The 18133-nt window shown below is 38.1% G+C and overlaps 1 pseudogene; it reads left to right on the forward strand.

Moving 5' to 3' along the window:
* Positions 1-6787: 6787 nt before the first annotated feature.
* LOC100739415 lies at positions 6788-7869 on the forward strand (annotated as a pseudogene).
* Positions 7870-18133: the final 10264 nt, after the last annotated feature.

The raw sequence follows: 18133 nt of genomic DNA on the forward strand, positions 1-18133 counted from the left end.
TGATGGGAGGGGGAGGGAGTGGGAGGGATCGGGAGCTTGGGCTTATCAGACACAACTTAGAATAGATTTACAAGGAGATCTTGCTGAGTAGCATTGAGAACTTTGTCTAGATACTCATGTTGCAACAGAACAAAGGGTGGGGGAAAAATGTAATTGTAATGTATACATGTAAGGATAACTTGATCACCTTACTGTACAGTGGGAAAATAAATAAATAAATAAATAAATAAAGTTTAGTTGATATACAAAATTTCATCAAGTTTTGTTGTACAAGAAAGTGACCAAATTACATACATTTCCCTGTGCTATCTTGTAGGGTCTCATTGCCCATCCATCACAAATATTGCAATTTGCATCCAAAAAACCCCCAAAATGCCCATCTACCTCAATCCCTCACCTTTCCCCCCAGGAACCCTAAGCCTGCTCTTCTTGGCCTTGATCTGTTCCTTTTTTTTTTTTTTTTTTTTTTTGATAGAATCATCTGTTCCATTTCTTCCACAAAGAATTGTTATCATATGGTATTTGTCTTTTTCTTTCTGGCTTACTTCATTTAGTATGAGAGTTTATAGTTCCATCCATGTTGCTGCAAATGGCATTAGTTTGTCTTTTTTATGGCTGAGTTAGAACATTCCACTGTATATATATATGTACCACATCTTCTTAATCCATTCATCTGTCAATGGACATTTATGTTGTTTCCATGTCTTAGTTTTTATGAATAGTGCTGCTATTAATGTAGGGCTGCATGTATTTTTTCAATGAAAGTTTTGTCTGGATATATGCCCAGCAGTGGAATCACTGGATCATACAGTAGCTCTATATTTAATTTTCTGAGGTACCTCCATACTGTTTTCCATAGCGGTTGTACCATCTTACATACCCAGCAGCAGAGGAGGAGGACACCTTTTTCTGTACACCCTCTCCAGCATTTGTTATTTGTCTTATTGTTAATGATGGCCATTCTGACCTGTGTGAGGTGATAGCTGATTGTAGTTTTGATTTGCATTTCTTTAATAATTAATTATATTGAGTGTTTTTTTCATTTGCCTGTTGGCCATCCAGGCGTCATCTTTGGAGAAATGTCTATTTAGGTCTTCTGCCCATTTTTTAAGCTGGGTTGTTTGATTTTTGGTGTTGAGTTGCATGAGTTGTTTGTATATTTTGGAGTTTAGGCCCTTGTCTGTTGCATCATTGACAAAGATTTTCTCCCATTCTGTGGATTGTCTTTTCATTTTTTTTAATGGTTTCCTTAGCTATGCAGAACTTTCGAGTTTGATTAGGTCCCATTGGTTTATTTTTGTCCTTATTGTCATTAATCTAGGAGGTGGATCAAACAATATGCTGCTGTGATTTACGTCAAAGAGCATTCTGTTTTCCCTTAGGAGTTTTATGGCGTCTGTCTTATATTTAGACCTTTAATACATTTTGAGTTTATTTCTTAAATTTATATTAAATATGAAATATAAATTTATAAACTGAAAGACATAATGTCTTCCCTTACATAATAATGTGTCAGTAAAAATGTTTTAAGTAGTATGTAATTTACAAAGAGACCTCTCCTCTCCACAAAGTTGTGGTAAGTAAGTACATTTTAGGGGCAATATGGGTACTATGCTGTTTAAGTAAGATTTTAAGAAAGCTGGTTGTGGGCACATAAATCAATATTGACTTCACAGAATTATTGACAAAAAAATGTACCCATCAACTTTAAGACACTGGTTGTTTGTGGGTTTTTTGGGGGGTTTTGGGTTTTTTTTTTTTTTTTTTTTTTTTTTTTTTTTGCTGCTATCATGACATTTGGACACTCCTGGGCCAGGGATCAAACTCACACCACAGCTGTAAGCAGATCCACAGTGGTGACAATGCCAGATCCTTAACCTGATGAGCCACCAGGGGACTCCCATTGGTTGCTTTTAGGGGACAGACATGTACAGGAGCTGAGATACTAAGAAAGGTCAAATTTTATTGATAATGTTTCAAAGATCTATAAAACATGAGAGCTGAAGCAAATAATATTGAATGTTCATGTCTTAAAAATAGGTACTGGGAATTGGTGAGTGTAACAATAGGTAGTATTCATGGAGTTTTTTAAAGTTTTAGGCATATTTTAAGGCAGTGTTTATCAACCCAGCTTCACATTTGAGTGACCAAGAAAGTCACATGTACAGATCCTGATACTGGTTTGAGGCTGAAGCTGGGGTAGATGTGAATTTTAAAACAATCACATGTAAATTATTGATCAACTGGAACTAAAAACCACTGGTATAAGCAATATACATTTTTAAAATTTTTATTGCAATATCCTATTTGGTAGTTTCCAATTATGATCACAATTTTAAGGATAGGAAACTTCCCAGATGTGTTTACATTATTTTATTTTGAATTTTTCTCAACTAAACCTTGGGGTGACCTTCTAAAATAATGAACCAGAATTGCCTTCAGGTAGTAGAAGTAAGATAATTGCAATCCCTTTATCAGACAGATTGACATGAATATCTATTAGCTAAACCTAAGAGGCTGGGTCCTGACCTAGCTGTGGGACCTTTCCTGGTACTAAACACCTCAACTTTAAGCAAGAGAGTTTATGATAAGGAAAACAAGCCCACCAGGTATATGAAAAGACACTCAATGTCACTAATATCAGGAAATGCAAGGCAAAACCTAAATTAAATATCACTTCACACTTGTTAAGATGTCTATTACCAAGAAAACAAAAGATAACAAATGTCGGTGAGGATGTGGAAAAAGGGAACACTTGTACATAGATTGTGGGAATGATTGTGGAGATAGCACTTACAGAAAACAGAATGGAGGTGCCTTAAAAAATTAAAAACTATTGTGGTTGCCAAGGGGAAGAGGGAAGGAGTGGGATGGATTGGGAGCTTGGGATTGGTAGATACAGACTATTGCCTTTGGAATTGATAAGCAATGGGATCCTGCTGTATAGTACTGAGAACTATGTCTAGTCACTTATCATGGAGCATGATAATGGGAAAAAAAAGAATCTATACATGTATGTGTAACTGGGTCACCATGCTGTACAGTAGAAAATTGACAGAACACTGTAAACCAGCTATAATGGGGAAAAATGTCATTATATAAAAAAATTAAAAACTGCTAGTAATTAAAATAGAACTCCTTTATGATCCACAACCCCACTTCCAAAGTCAATGAAATCAGTCCCTCGAGAAGAAATGTGCAATATTATTCCCTTGTCGTTGCAATATTATTCAAGAAACAAAAGTATGGAAACAACCAAAGTGTCTGTGGACAGATAATGAAGAAAATGTGTTGTGTATACCTAGATAATGGGATATTATTCTGCTATGAAAACAAGGAAACCCTGCTGTTTGTGACAACATGACTAGAACTGGAGGGTCATATTCTAATTGAAGTAGGCAAGATAAAAAGACAAACACTCTATGATCCAAATGGTGGGTGGAATCTAAGAAAATCAAATTCATAGAAGCATAGATCAAGACTGTTCATGTAAGTGGTAGAGGGTAGAGAAAGTGGAGAGACAATCACAGGGTACAAACTTTCAATATTAAAATGAATGAGTTCTGGGGATAATATACACCAAGGTTTTTAGAGTACAAATGTATTACAAGAAGTTCCTGTTGTGGCTCCGTGGTAACCAACCCGACTAGTAACCATGAGGATGTTGGTTTGATCCCTGGCTTTGCTCAGTGGGTTAAAGATCTAGCATTACTGTGAGCTGTGGTGTAGGTCTCTAGCCATGGCTTGGATCCCCATGTTGCTGTGGCTGTGGCATAGGCTGGCAGCTGCAGCTCCTATTCTACCCCTAGCCTGGAAACTTCCATATGCCTCAGGTGTGGCTCTAAAAAACAAAACAAAAAAAATGTATTGTACAATTGAAATCTGCTATGAGAGATCTACTTAACTGCTCTTACCACACACCCATGTCTCTCCACACACACAACAACTCTATGTGATGATAGATAATTAACTTGACTTTGGTAATTATCCACAATATCTACAAGTATTAAATCATCATTTCATAATCTGAAAAAACCTTTGTGTTGTACAAGCTGAATATATGCAGTTTTGTCAATCATCTGTCCGTGGACATTTGGGTTGTTTCCATGTCTTGTGTATTATGCATAGTGCTGCAATCAACATGCGGGTGCATGTATCTTTTTTAAGGAAAATTTTTCTGGATATCTGCCCAAGAGTGGGGTTGCTGGGTCACATGGTAGCTCTCTGTATAGAATTCTAACGTACCTCCATACTGTTTTCCATAGTAGCTATACCAGATTACATTCCCACTAATAGTGCAGGAGCATTCCCTTTTCTTCACAACCCCTCCAGCACTTATTTGTGGACTTATTAGTGATGGCCATTCTGACTGATGTGAAGTGGTATCTTGAGGTAGTTTTGATTTGCATTTCTCTTATAATCAGTGATGTTGGGCATTTTTTTTTCATATGCTTTTTGGCCATTTGCATATCTTCCTTGGAGAAATGTCTATTCAGGTCCTTTGCCCATTTTTCCATTGGGTTGTTGGCTTTTTTGCTGTTGAGTGAGATAAGTTGCTTGTATATTCTAGAGATTAAGCCCTTGTCCGTTGCATCATTTGAAGCTATTTTTTCACATTCTGTAAGTTGTCTTTTGGTTTTCTTTTTGGTTTCCTTTGCTCTGCAAAAGCTTGTCAGTTTGATTAGGTTCCACTGGTTTATTTTTTCTCTCATTTCTGTTGCTTTGGGAGACTGACTTGAGAAAATATTTGTAAGGTTGATGTCAGAGAATATTTTGCCTATATCCTCTTCCAGGAGTTTGATGGTGTCTTGTCTTATATTTGAGTCTTTCAGCCTTTTTGAGTTTATTTAGGTGCATGGTGTGAGGGTGTGTTCTAGTTTCATTGATTTGCATGCAGCTGTCCAAGTTGTCAAGCAATGCTTGCTGAAAAGACTGTTTTTTTCCCATTTTATGTTCTTGCCTCCTTTGTCAAAGATTAATTGACCGTAGATGTCTGGGTTTATTTCTGGGTTCTCTCTTCTGTTCCATTTGTCTGTCTGTCTGTTTTGGTACCAGTACCACATTGTCTTGATGCCTGTGGCTTTGTAATATTGCCTGAAGCCTGGGAGAGTTATGTCTCCTGCTTGCTTTTTGTTCTTCAGAGTTGCTTTGGCAATTCTTGGTCTTTTGCTGTTCCATATAAATTTTTGGATTGTTTGTTCCAGTTCTGTGAAATACGTCATGGGTAATTTGATAGATTTCTTTGGGTATATGGCCATTTTTTACAATTTTAACTTTTCCAACCCAGAAGCATGGAATATCTTTCCAAATCTTTACATCTTCTTTAATTTCCTTGATGAATGTTTTATAGTTCTCAGAATATAAGCCTTTCACCTCCTTGATCAGGTGTATACCCAGGTATTTGATTTTTTGGTGTGCAATTTTAAAAGGTATTGTGTTTTTGTATTCTTATTCTAAAGTTTCATTGTTAGTATACAGAAATGTGACTGATTTCTGAATGTTAATCTTCTACTACTTTGCTGAATTTGTTGATCAGTTCAAGTAGTTTTTGGGTGGAGTCATTAGGGTTTTCTATGTATAGTCTCATTTCATATGCATACAGTGACAGTTTTACCTCTTCTCTTCCTATTTGGATGCCTTTTATTTCTTTGGTTTGTCTGATTGCTGTGGCTAGGACTTCAAATACTATGTTGAATAACAGTGGTGAAAGTGGGCATCCCTGTCTTGTTCCAGATTTGAGTGAGAAGGCTTTTGGATTTTCTGCATTGAGTATTATATTTGCTGTGGGTTTGTCATAAATGGCTCTGATTATGTTAAGGGATGTTCCCTCTATACCCACTTTAGTAAGAGTTTTGATCATGAATGGATGTTGGACTTTGTCAAATGCTTTTTCTGCATCTGATGAGATGATCATGTGGTTTTTTACTTTTCTTTGGTTAATGTGGTGTATGACATTCATTGATTTACATATGTTGAACCATCCTTGTGCAGCTGGTATGAATCACACCTGGTTGTGGTGTACAATCTTTTTGATGTGTTTTTGGATTTGGTTGGCTAAAATTTTGTTGAGAATTTTTGCATCTATATTCATCAAAGATATTGGCTGATAGTTTTCTTTCTCAGTGGTATCTTCGTCTGGTTTTGGAATTAGGGTGATGGTGGCATCATAAAATGTCTTTGGGAGTGTTCCTTCTTCTTCAGTTTTTTGGAAAAGTTTAAGGAGGATGGGTATAATTTGGTATTTGTATGTTTGGTAGAATTCACCAAAGCCATCTGGTCCTGGACTTTTATTTGTAGGGAATGTTTTTTATGAAATATTCAATTTCATTTCTAGTGATCAATAAAACTTTTAAAAATGTTTTTGTTTATGAACACATAACTTGAATTTAGAATCCAGATGAAAGAGTACTGCATTGTATGGGGTATTTATAAAATTTCTAAATGAAGGAAATATCTAGAATTGTATTTGAGTAAAATAAGGTATATTTAATTATGTCTTAATTTATTAAATTTGAATTATATATTTTCTTAAAGATGAAGTGTATTTCTCATTTTATATTTTCAGCAAAGAAGTAGGCTATATTTTATATGATTGTGTGTGTAATATGCCTAATGAACTTCCTCTTCTGTTACTATTTAACACTCAATATTTAGTTGAATTTCTATAAAGTAAGTGTATAGAGAAAGAGGTGAATAAAGAGAAACCAATGAGGAAACAATTCCAAGCAGGTATAAGTTGTCATATAGAGAAATATTGCCAAAAGGCCTGGGGTGTATTACCTTAGAAATGAATTACTCGAATCCAAAATATGAACAAAATGCTGTGTGCCCATTTTACTTACTTTTTTCCAACCTTTTCTTTTAAAAAAGGTGTTCCAGCTACCTAGAACTGGAAATCTAACTAGTGTCTATGAATTCTTCCTCCTGGAACTCTCAGATGATCCAGACCTGCAGCCCTTCCTCTTTGGGCTGTTCCTGTCCATGTACCTGGTCACCATGCTGGGGAACCTGCTCATCATCCTGGCTGTTGCCTCTGACTCCCACCTCCACACCCCCATGTATTTCTTTCTCTCCAACCTGTCCTTGGCTGACATGGGTTTCATCTCTACTACCATCCCCAAGATGATTGTGAATATCCAAATTCACAGCAGAGTCATCTCCTATGCTGGTTGCTTAACCCAGATGTCTATTTTCATCCTTTTTGGAAGTATAGATGATATGCTTCTGACAGCAATGGCCTATGACAGGTTTGTGGCCATCTGTCACCCATTGCACTACCCTGTCATCATGAACCCACGCCTCTGTTGCATCTTAGTTTTGCTGTCTTTTTTCATCAGCCTTTTGGAGTCCCAGGTGCACAATTGGATTGTGTTACAACTTACTTGCTTCAGTGATTTGGAAATTTCTAATTTTTTCTGTGACCCTTCTTTACTCCTCAAGCTAGCCTGTTCTGACACTTACACCAACAACATAATCATGTATTTTTTTGTTGCCATTTTTGGTTTTCTCCCTATCTCAGGGATCCTTTTCTCTTACTCTAAAATTGTTTCCTCTATTCTGAGAGTACCTTCATCGGGTGGGAGGTATAAAGCCTTCTCCACCTGTGGTTCTCACCTGGCAGTTGTTTGCTTATTTTATGGAACAGGTATTGGGGTGTATCTCAGCTCAGCCATCTCACATTCTCCCAGGAAGGATGCAGTGGCTTCGGCAATATACACTGTGGTCACCCCCATGCTGAACCCCTTCATCTACAGTCTGAGGAACAGAGACATCAAAAGGGCCATGAGGAGTTTCCTTGGACGCAATCTAATCTCAGTATCCATGGAGTGTAGGTTGAAAAATGCAGAAAAACTAAGCCTGTATACTTAAAATCCTACCTCTCTTTGCTATGGATCAATTATTTTAAACACATCAAAACCCACTCTCTTCTTTCATAGTCACCTCTGCATATCTTCCATGTGCCCTTCCTTAAATACACCCCCATCACTTATCCCCACACAGTAAATAATATCTATTCTTCCATATCATATTTAATTTGATACACATTAAAGCTTTTCATATCAATTAAATATAAACCAATAGCTGCAATCCTCAACAGAGAGATCTCTAAGTCAGAAAGGCTGTGTGTGTATCATTAGGAAGGTTACATTACATCACTATCCAGATATATCCCACTTTAACTTCTAGGGAAAACAGGTAAGCCCAAATCAGATTTTGTTAAAGCCTTCAAGGGTTAAGAACTCACAGAAGTGTAAAGGAAATATATTCTGGATAGAGTTGATTCTTTCCTAGATAGCAGAAAACAGAAACCTGGGCATTTGTTAAATTTGGCATTGGAATGGCTGCAGATTGGACTGATGTGGATGGAGGGGCTCTCCTAGTGTCTCAGAAACCAGGAGGTCTACTCAAGACTGTATGACCAGAAGCAGAAGAGTGGGGTCTGCAAAACTACCCAGTGGAGGGGTACTTATACCCATTGCTGGTTTGTCTCCAGAGAATTCTTATTGAGATCATGGTAGTGCAATGAATTTGAGAGTATGTTGAAAAGCAGATGGACAGAAACTGAGTCTTGATTTGCTTGAAGCACAATGTCCTTATAGAGTATAGTGCTGGTGTGGTGGGAAGTACATGAAATAATCCCAATAATCCTAACTCCTAGTTTCCCTTTCCTTGTGTAATTCCCTTCCACAGAGCATCAGATGGACATAATGACTCCCTCCCAACAATCAGAATGTGCAAAGTCATTTCTGGGACAAAGTTTTAAAATCTTTCTTCTTCCTGCCTCTCTCCAGCTCTCTCAGGTTCTCCTATTGATAGAAGCCAACTGCCATGTATTGAGCTGTCCCATTAGGGGCACACGTGTCAAGGAACCATGGGAGTTCTCTGGATGACATCCTGTGCACACATGAACCCTACCCACAGTCCCATGAGTGAGCTTGAATGTGGTCTTCTGCTAATCAAACCTTGAAATGCCCAAATCCCTGACCAAAAACTTGGCTGCAACCTTCTGGCAGGCCTTCTGAAATATTTAGGTATATATCAGACACCAAATAATAAGTAAAAATCAATAGTTTCAAATATGTTGATTATTTCACTTAGAGCAATAAACATAGAACTGAAGGCTCATTCAACTTGGCAAAAACTAAAACAAACAAACAAACAAAACAGCTTGTAAATCTCCATCACATAAAATGCCAAAGCCAGAAAGGGCTAAGAAAATGAAAATAAGAAGTTATCCTTAATAAAATAAAATTTTAAAAAGTTATCCTTAGAGACATAGCAGAAAATGGAAAGAGCATCACATTCTTGGTATGGAAGATCTAAGGCTGTATAGATTTCATGCATAACACAGTGGATTTACAGATATGAAACCACACATTGAGTGGTTAAATTGAGGGGAAAAAAGAATGTCTGAACTTTATGGTAAAGATCTTACAACTTTGAAGTAAGAAGCAAGGAGTACAGGTACACTTCCTTGTGAGGAGAAGAGAAGCTTCCAAAGATATTCATTTTTCTCTTTTCTTCTTCCATTAATACTAGCAAGTCTCCAGAGACTAGGACCACATGGGCCAATGAGTTAATCATGAGCTGTGAGCCCTAAGGACATATCATTGCAAATAATTGGGTGGTGCCTCCAGCCCTTTGGTTTCCCAGTTCTATGGATGTGGCTATATATTTTTGTCCACATGTTTTGTAGGAATCTGCATCAGATGGTCCCAGCCTAAGTTCGTCTTCCTGTCAAACCTGAGGAGGGACCCTGAGACTCGATCACACACCAGGCAGGAGAGGGCAGTAAATCTGTACTCCTTGGTCATGGTCCAGCAGAGAGGCAGCGCAGCCCATTAAGTGCTGAATGGGGAGATTGATGGATAGATGGACCCTTGGGACCACGATTTCCTCCTCAACAGACAAACATGACAGTTGGGTTAGACACCTGAGGGAAGCCAATATACATAATTTTGGATCAGAGCTTCTAAATTTTATTGGCTCTAGTTGGGGTGTGAAAATATTCACTGAGTTCCACATCCACTCTTACTGGTTTTGCCTGGCATTTCCCAACTATAGCAACACAGGAGTCTCTAAACTTCCTCCTTGACACTTCAAATGCTCATGGAAGCAATGATGAGGAAGAGGAAGACATTAATTATAACATTCTTCAATCCTGTTGAGGGCTTCCTAAGTGCCAGGCTCTGAAGTTTGTGTTTTATATCTCTTGTTTGATTTCATGTTCATTATCTCTAACATATTATAAAATTATAAGAGAACACATTATTATCATTACTTTATTAAGAGAAAGTTCATAGCACTTTATATAACTTATACCAGGTCATGAGTTAAAATAGGTTGAAGCCAGTCAGTCTGTGCAGACTGACTCCACACACAGGGCATCTGGGAAGTCTTCCCCCACTAACCCAACTGTCCTGTCACCTCCCTGTCAGGCCAACCATAGACTTATTCACTATTCCTTTCCTTTTGGAACTTTCTGCAGGACACAGTGGAGAGCAATATGTAGTACCTTCTCTCCCAACTATAGGAAGTGTGGCTGAGATCACAGGCAAAGCCATAGAAAGAAGTGATAAATTAAGAAGGATGATTTGGAGTTCCCACTGTGGCTCTGTGGGTTAAGGATCTCTGTGGACATGTGGGTTTGATCCCTGGCCTAACTCAGTGGGTCAAGGATCAGCTTTGCTGCCAGCTGAAGCATAGGTTGCAGAGGCAGCTTCAACCGGGTGTTGCTGTGGCTCTGGTATAGGCTGGCAGCTGCAGCTCTGATTCAACTGGCCCAGGAATTTCCATATGCTGCAGGTGCAGCTGTAAAATAAAAATATGTATTAGAGCCTTGTCAGTTGCATCATTTGAAACTATTTTCTCCTATTCTGATATTTGTCTTTTTGTTTTCTTTTTGGTTTCCTTTGCTGTGCAAAACCTTGTCAGTTTGATTAGGTCCCATCAGTTTATTTTCGTTTTTATTTCTAGACTCTTATACTGAGTGAAGTAAGTCAGAAAAAGAAAGACTAATACCACATGATATAACTTATATCTGGATTCTAATATATGGCACAAATGAGGCTTTCCACAGAAAGAAAATCATGCACTTGGAGAATAGACTTGTGGTTGCCACGGGGGAGGGAGTGGGATGGAATTTGGAACTTGGGGTAAATAGATGTAGACTATTGATTTGGAATGGATAAGTAATGAGATCCTGCTGTGTAGCACTGGGAACTATGTCTAGTCACTTATGATGGAGCATGATAATGTGAGGAAAAAGAATCTATATGTGTGTGTGACTGGGTCACCATGCTGTACAGTGGAAAACTGACAGAACACTGTAAACCAGCTATGATGAAAAGAGTAAAAATCATTATGTAAAATGCATATATATATTGATAACTTAAAGCAGTTTCTCTTTTGATTTTGCTTCTGTACTTCTTTTCAAGCGTCCACTTTTCCCTCCATACTGTGTTCAGCCTATTCAATCACAAAAGGAGACATAGCATCAGAGTCTAGGGTTTACTTCTACATAGGGTACTGAAAACAGTTTAGAAATGTACTTCAGGCACATAGATGGTTAGATCTCAATACCTCTGCTTAAAACTTTCAAAATATTTGGAAAGAATGAAATTTACTGCATGGGACTTTAAGACTGATAAGTTTATTTTGAACCCTGTTTGCTTCAATTATGAGTGTATTTGAGGATAAGTTCTTAGTATACCTGAGCTTAAGATTGTCGACTGAGATTATTACTTGCTGACATAACTTCTGTGAGTGAAGGCAGGATGAATAATGGATGCCTTCTATGCTATAACTGTCATATGGATGTATATGAAGGGGCAAAGTAGATTTTAGATATTTTGTTACTAATGATTATGTTAGCAAGCAACCGTTTGTGAGTGACTTTTAGTGGTTCTGCTCAGCCACTAGTCAGCATTGTGGTGAGTCCTTCCCCCAAACAGGTGAGAGTTAGTGAGTGACCATTGGCCCTCCCCCTCCTTTCCTCTGTATAAAAGAAGCCTGAATTTGACTGAGGCAAGATGGTTTTTTGCCTCACTGGTCTGTCATCTTCTCAGTCTGCTAGATTTCTGAATAAAGTTGGTGTTCCTTGCCCAAACAACTTGTCTCAGAATTTATTGGCCTGTCGTGGTGAGCAGAGCCAGTGAACTTGGGTTGGGTATCAATAAGGCTCATTTTCATGTCATTGGACTTAAATATCTGGTGACCTGATGTTATGTCTCTCCCAAATCCCCGATAGGATATTTTGCTTTTGTTTATACAAGTATATTTTGATACATGCAGGGAAATGACTGAGGCTCATTTATTTCTGATTCCCCAGAGCATATAACTTGTTGGCACACAGGAGGCACCAAGAATTTAAAAAAAAAAAAGGTAGGTGTTGATTAAACCATCCTTTTTTCATAGAAACAAAATGTAGGTAACATGTCTTCCAAACAGAGAACAATTTATGCCAGTGTTTTCATCTTTTCAGGAATGTCCCATTAAGATCAGAGACAGTATCAAATAGTGCTTGTTTTTGTCTATGTCATGGACTTTCTGTGGGACATATTATTTTCCATTTAATAGCATCAGCAGTTTCAATAATTGAAAAACCATGGCAGAGAGTTTCATAAATATTGGGAAGGGGGTCCAAAAAGGAGTGGATGGCACATCTTTTTTTTTTTTTTTTTGTCTTTTTTGCTATTTCTTTGGGCCACTCCCACAGCATATGGGAGGTTCCCAGGCTGGGGGTCCAGTCGGAGCTGTAGCCCCCGGCCTACGCCAGAGCCACAGCAACGCCAGATCCGAGCCACGTCTGCCACCTACACCACAGCTCATGGCAACGCCGGATCGTTAACCCACTGAGCAAGGGCAGGGACTGAACCCGCAACCTCATGGTTCCTAGTAGGATTCGTTAACTACTGCGCCACGACGGGAACTCCCGGATGGCACATCTTAATGCATAGGCTGAGACTCATTTTAGGATTTCATGTCATCCCTGCTCCAGTGCCCTGAAACAGGAAAGGCTTCAGTCTCCCTGCCATATAATCCTTAAAATGTCATTAAATATTTCAGGTTGTTCTTCATTACTAACCATGTTATTCCAATAATGATTGAAATTCTTTATAAAATATGACCAAATATTCATTAAGTTTCAGACATCCCTTAGGTTCTGTACATAGTCTAAATATGGGTGTAGACTCTCCATTTCCAAGAAGGAAGAGAGGCACAGAGAAGAGGAGAGGTTTACACACAATACACATATGGGGTGAAAGACCCAGGACTCAAACGTTAATCTACTTATTCCTTCACTGCTCCCAGTCACCTCCACTGTAGCTAACAAGTGATTCTTTTCAAAGCTACTTTGCTTCCAGATTGAAATGAAGATAAAAGAATTGGCTTCTCCCCTTCTGGTTCAGTGAGAAAACCTGTGTGAATTATGGCAGTGAGGCAGCAGTTTACAGGGGCCATAATGTGACTACCTATTGGATTGTGGGGTTTTCAAGGATAGTCATGCATATTTCAGTCCAGTTTTTAAGTCTAAGATTGAAAAGACTTTCTATACAAGATGAAAATATCATGTGCAGATATCATGAAATATTCGTCACAAGACAGACATTAGGGTATTTTCAAATGATAAACATAAAAGGGGTCATAGTTGATAGAAAATGATTTTTGTCTAGGGACAGATACAGGCAATTTGATTTCCCTGGTGGTGCATTGGTTTAAGAATCTGGCATTGTGGCTGATGTGGCTTGTGTTGTTGATGTGGCACAGTTTTGTCTCCTGGCCCAGGAACTTCCACATGCCATGGACGCGGCAAAAAATTTTACAAAAGAAAAAAAGGAGAAAAAACAACACAAAACGAAACCCAAATAGAGGCAATTAACACTAGTAAAATAAACATGCACTGATTTAGAAATTAAATGAGTAATTCCACACACATATTCCATACAAATTCTCATTTGTGTGATATGGAGAGAGGTACAAGAATTTTCATGGGATTTCTTTTAAGAAGAAACTGATATAAATTATAATATTAATATAAATTATAGAATGTAAAACAACTATTTAATATGTAAATAAATATGTATTATTACATTTAAATGTATATTAATATATATTTAAATTTGTCAAATTCATATTAAAGTATATAAATATAAATTTATAAACCAAATAAAATGATATCTTCCCTTTTGCATGGGAAAATGTGCATCAGTAAAATCTTTCAGGTAGTATGTATTTTACAAAGACCTAACCTCAGTGTTTTGGTTGACAAGTACTTTCATAGCCACCATAAGTAGTATTGTATTTAAGAAAGCTTTTAAGAAAGGTGGTTATGGATAACATAAATCAATATTGATGTTATGTAAACATTACAAGAAGATAGACCCATAAACTTAATGACATTGGTTGGTTTGGGGGGGACAAGGGTGCAGAGAAATTGATGTCAAGCCCAATTTCTGGTACCTGACACAGATTGAGGTCAAAAAAACTGAAAGGACAGAGTTTGGAGCTGAGAAAGTTTTATTGCAGGGCCAAGAAATGAGAAGAACCAATGACTCCAGCTCAAAAGTCCTGAACTCCCCAGTGGGTTTAATGGAAATTTTTCATATGCAAAACTTAGGTGGTGGGATCCAGGGTGTGTGAGCTGCCTCTGATTGATTTGTGATGAGGAAACAATCATCAGTCTTCTGGTCCAACCAGTCTGGGGTCCACGGCCTGGAGCTCAGCCTGAACTTAGCATCATCCACGTACCTGCGGGCCCTAGTTCCTGTAAAAGAACTCAGATCCAGGTATCAGATTGTTACATAGTTCACCTGAGTAGGAACCTGGCCCAGACAACATTGCTGAACAATTGTTTCTAATAAAAATCTCTGTTGTGCAGCACAGTGACCCAGGAACACATATATATAATTGTTTTTCTCATATTATCTTCCACCATGTTCTAACCCAAGAGACTGGATAGAGTTCCCTGTGATGTACACTAGGATCTCATTGCTCATCCATTATAAATATAATAGTTTACATCTACCAACCTCTGACTCCCCATCCATCCACTCCCTCCCCTTCCCCAGTGGCAACCACTGTTCTCTATGATTCAAACATAGTCTGATTAGGGAAGTGAGGGCATAAAGCAAGACACAATATGACATATTGGATCCTACCAACAGCCCCAGGAGTGAGTTTGAAAGTACTCCTCTGCTAATCAAACTTTCAGGGGGCTGCGGCCCTGACCAACTGCTTGATTGCAACATTCTAGGAGGCCCTCTAAAATATTTAAGTAAATATCAGTCAACAAATAACAAGTAAATATCAAGAGCATCCTAACATGGCACATAATTCCATTAGAGAAAAAAATTAGAGGTGATGACCCAGTGAAATTCAGAAACACACACACACACACACACACACACACACACACACACAGAGCCCTGTACATCTCCACCATATAAAGTGCCATTCCAAGTAAGAACTAAAGTAATGAAAGTAAGTTAGCTTTAGAGACAAATATTATCTGGGGAAATGGAAAAAGTATCACCTTCTTGGTATAGATGTGCCAATGCTTCATAGATTTTGTGATGAAAACATTTATTACAGTGAAAAAAAAAATCTTACATTTACTGGTTAGATTGGGAGGAAATGTCTGAATATTATGTTAACATCCTGCAACTTGTTACATGTAAGAAGACAAGGGTACAGGTGAAGGGAGGAGAGACCCAGAATCTTCCAGGGACATATACATTTCTTTTTTTTTTCTCTTCTATTTATACTAGCAAATCTCCAGAGACTGGGATGACATGGACCAATTGGCTAATTACGAGCTTTGTGCACTGAGCCCTCAGGTCACACCACTGTGCGTAATTGGCCAGTGCCTCCATCTCTTCATTTTGCCAGTTCTAAGAGTGTGACTCTACACCTGTGTCTCCATCCTTTGTGGGCAGCAGTTTCCAGGCTGAATCTGATTGTTTTCCTGCCAGTCTGAGGAGGGACCCTGAGACTTGACCACACACCAGGAAGGAGAGGGCAGTGAATCTGTACTCCTTGGTCATGGTCCAGCAGAGATGCATCCCAGCCCAGTAAGTGCTGAGGGGAAAGAGAAATTAAAATAAGAAATTTGGGGATCATTCCTTCCTCACCAAGGGAACAAACATGATGCTTGAGATAGAAAGATGAAGGAACACAACTATTCAGAATTTTGGACCGGACCCCTCTGAAGTTTTTGTTCTTGGTTATGATTTGTATGTGAGAATTCTCATTCAGACTTCTGCATGCACCCTCACTGGCTCTGCCTCTGCCTGGCATCCCCACCACCACCACCACCATAGCAGCACATGGGTCTCTCTAAAGTTCTCCCTTAGCTCTTAAATGCTCATGAAAGCAATGATGAAGATGAGGAGGAGAATGGTATTAACCCAAATATCATGCACTGTTGATGAGTGTCAAGCTCTGGGGTATGTGTATTGTGTTTCTGCTTGTTATATCCCTCTGAAATTGTAAGTGCCCACAAATGATTATTTTAATGAGAGGAAGGCGCAGCATTTTATGTAACATTTACTGTGGTATTGGTTAGTAAGTGTTAAAGCCATGTTTGAAGCCAGTCAGCCTGGGCAGACTGATTCCAGACACAAGGCATCTGGGCAGTCTTCCCCCTGGGAACCCCAGCAGTCATGTGTCTCCCTGTGAGAGCTGGCAGAAACTCCCCTCTCACTGTGCCCTTCTCTGTGGAGTTTTCTTGTAGACCACAGTGGAGGGAAGTAGGTAGCACTTGCTGCTCTGAAGCTAGGAGATGTATGAGATACAGAAAGAGTCAGAGAAAGACAAATGCTGTATGATCTCACTTATATGTGGAATCTAAAATATGGCACAAATGAACCTATTTACAAAACAGAAATAGACTCACAAACATAAAGAACAAACTTGTGGTTGCTAAGGGGAATGTGGGGGAATGGGATAGACTGGAAATAGATGCAAACTGTTACATTTAGAATGGATAAGAAATTATATTCTTCTGTATTGTGCGGGAAAGTATATCCAATTTCTTGGGATGTAACATCATGGAAGACAGCATGAGAAAAAAGTATATATATATATATATATATGTATGTATGACTTGGTCACTATGCTGTACAGCTAAATTAACACAGCACAGTAAATCAACTATAATAAAAATAAAATAAAATCACAAAAAGCATAGCGCAGAATATTTAAGGGAAAATATCTCTCTCGATCTTGCTCCTGGATTTTACTTCAACTGTCCACTTCCTCCTCCATACCCGTAATCAGCTGACTCGACGACAAAAGGAGACATAAAATAAGAGTCTTGGAGTCCCGCTTCTATTCGGGAAAATGAAAACTGTTTAAAAAATATATCTTAGATATGTCTTTGGTTAGACCTCTGCCCCTCTGATTGGAACTTTCAGAGAGTCTGAAAACAATGAAATTTAGGACATAGGACTCAGAGAATAAAAACTTAATTTTGAATCCTTGGTATTCCACTACTTCATACTGCATGAGGCGGCAATTTCTTAGTCTGTGAGATTTAGGATTGTCAACCGAGTTGATTCTTTTTTGATACAAAACCACTCAATTAGGTTGAAACAAACAATGGTAGCCATCTCTGCGATAACTATGTGAAGAGAGAGGAAATACATTTTTAATATTTTGTTACCATTAATAATACTATAATAAATATATTTACTTATTAAATATATATTATTTAAATATATTAAAAGAATTAAAATAAATTAAATATTAATAATACTATAATAAACTATTACAATTCTCACATTATTAGATTTAAATATCTCTTGATCTGATGTTATAGTTTCCCTATATCCCAGACATTTTGTTTGTTTACACTAATACATTCTTCTTATATGAAGATGAATGACTGAGGTACATTTATTTCTGACCCCCAAAAGCCTACATTTTGTTTGCACAGAGGAGACACAGAGGATTTTGAAAAAGCCAGTTAAGTGTTGAATAAACCCTTCCATTTTTCAAAGAAAGAAAGTAATGGGCATACGTCTTGCAAACAGTGGACCATTCATGCCAGTATTTTCATCCTTTTCAGAATGTCTCATAAGACTAGGACAAGATAAAATAATGCTTGTTTTTGACTATGTAACGGATTTTC

Source organism: Sus scrofa, unplaced genomic scaffold, assembly GCF_000003025.6.
Source record: "Sus scrofa isolate TJ Tabasco breed Duroc unplaced genomic scaffold, Sscrofa11.1 Contig641, whole genome shotgun sequence".
Taxonomy (NCBI): domain Eukaryota; kingdom Metazoa; phylum Chordata; class Mammalia; order Artiodactyla; family Suidae; genus Sus; species Sus scrofa.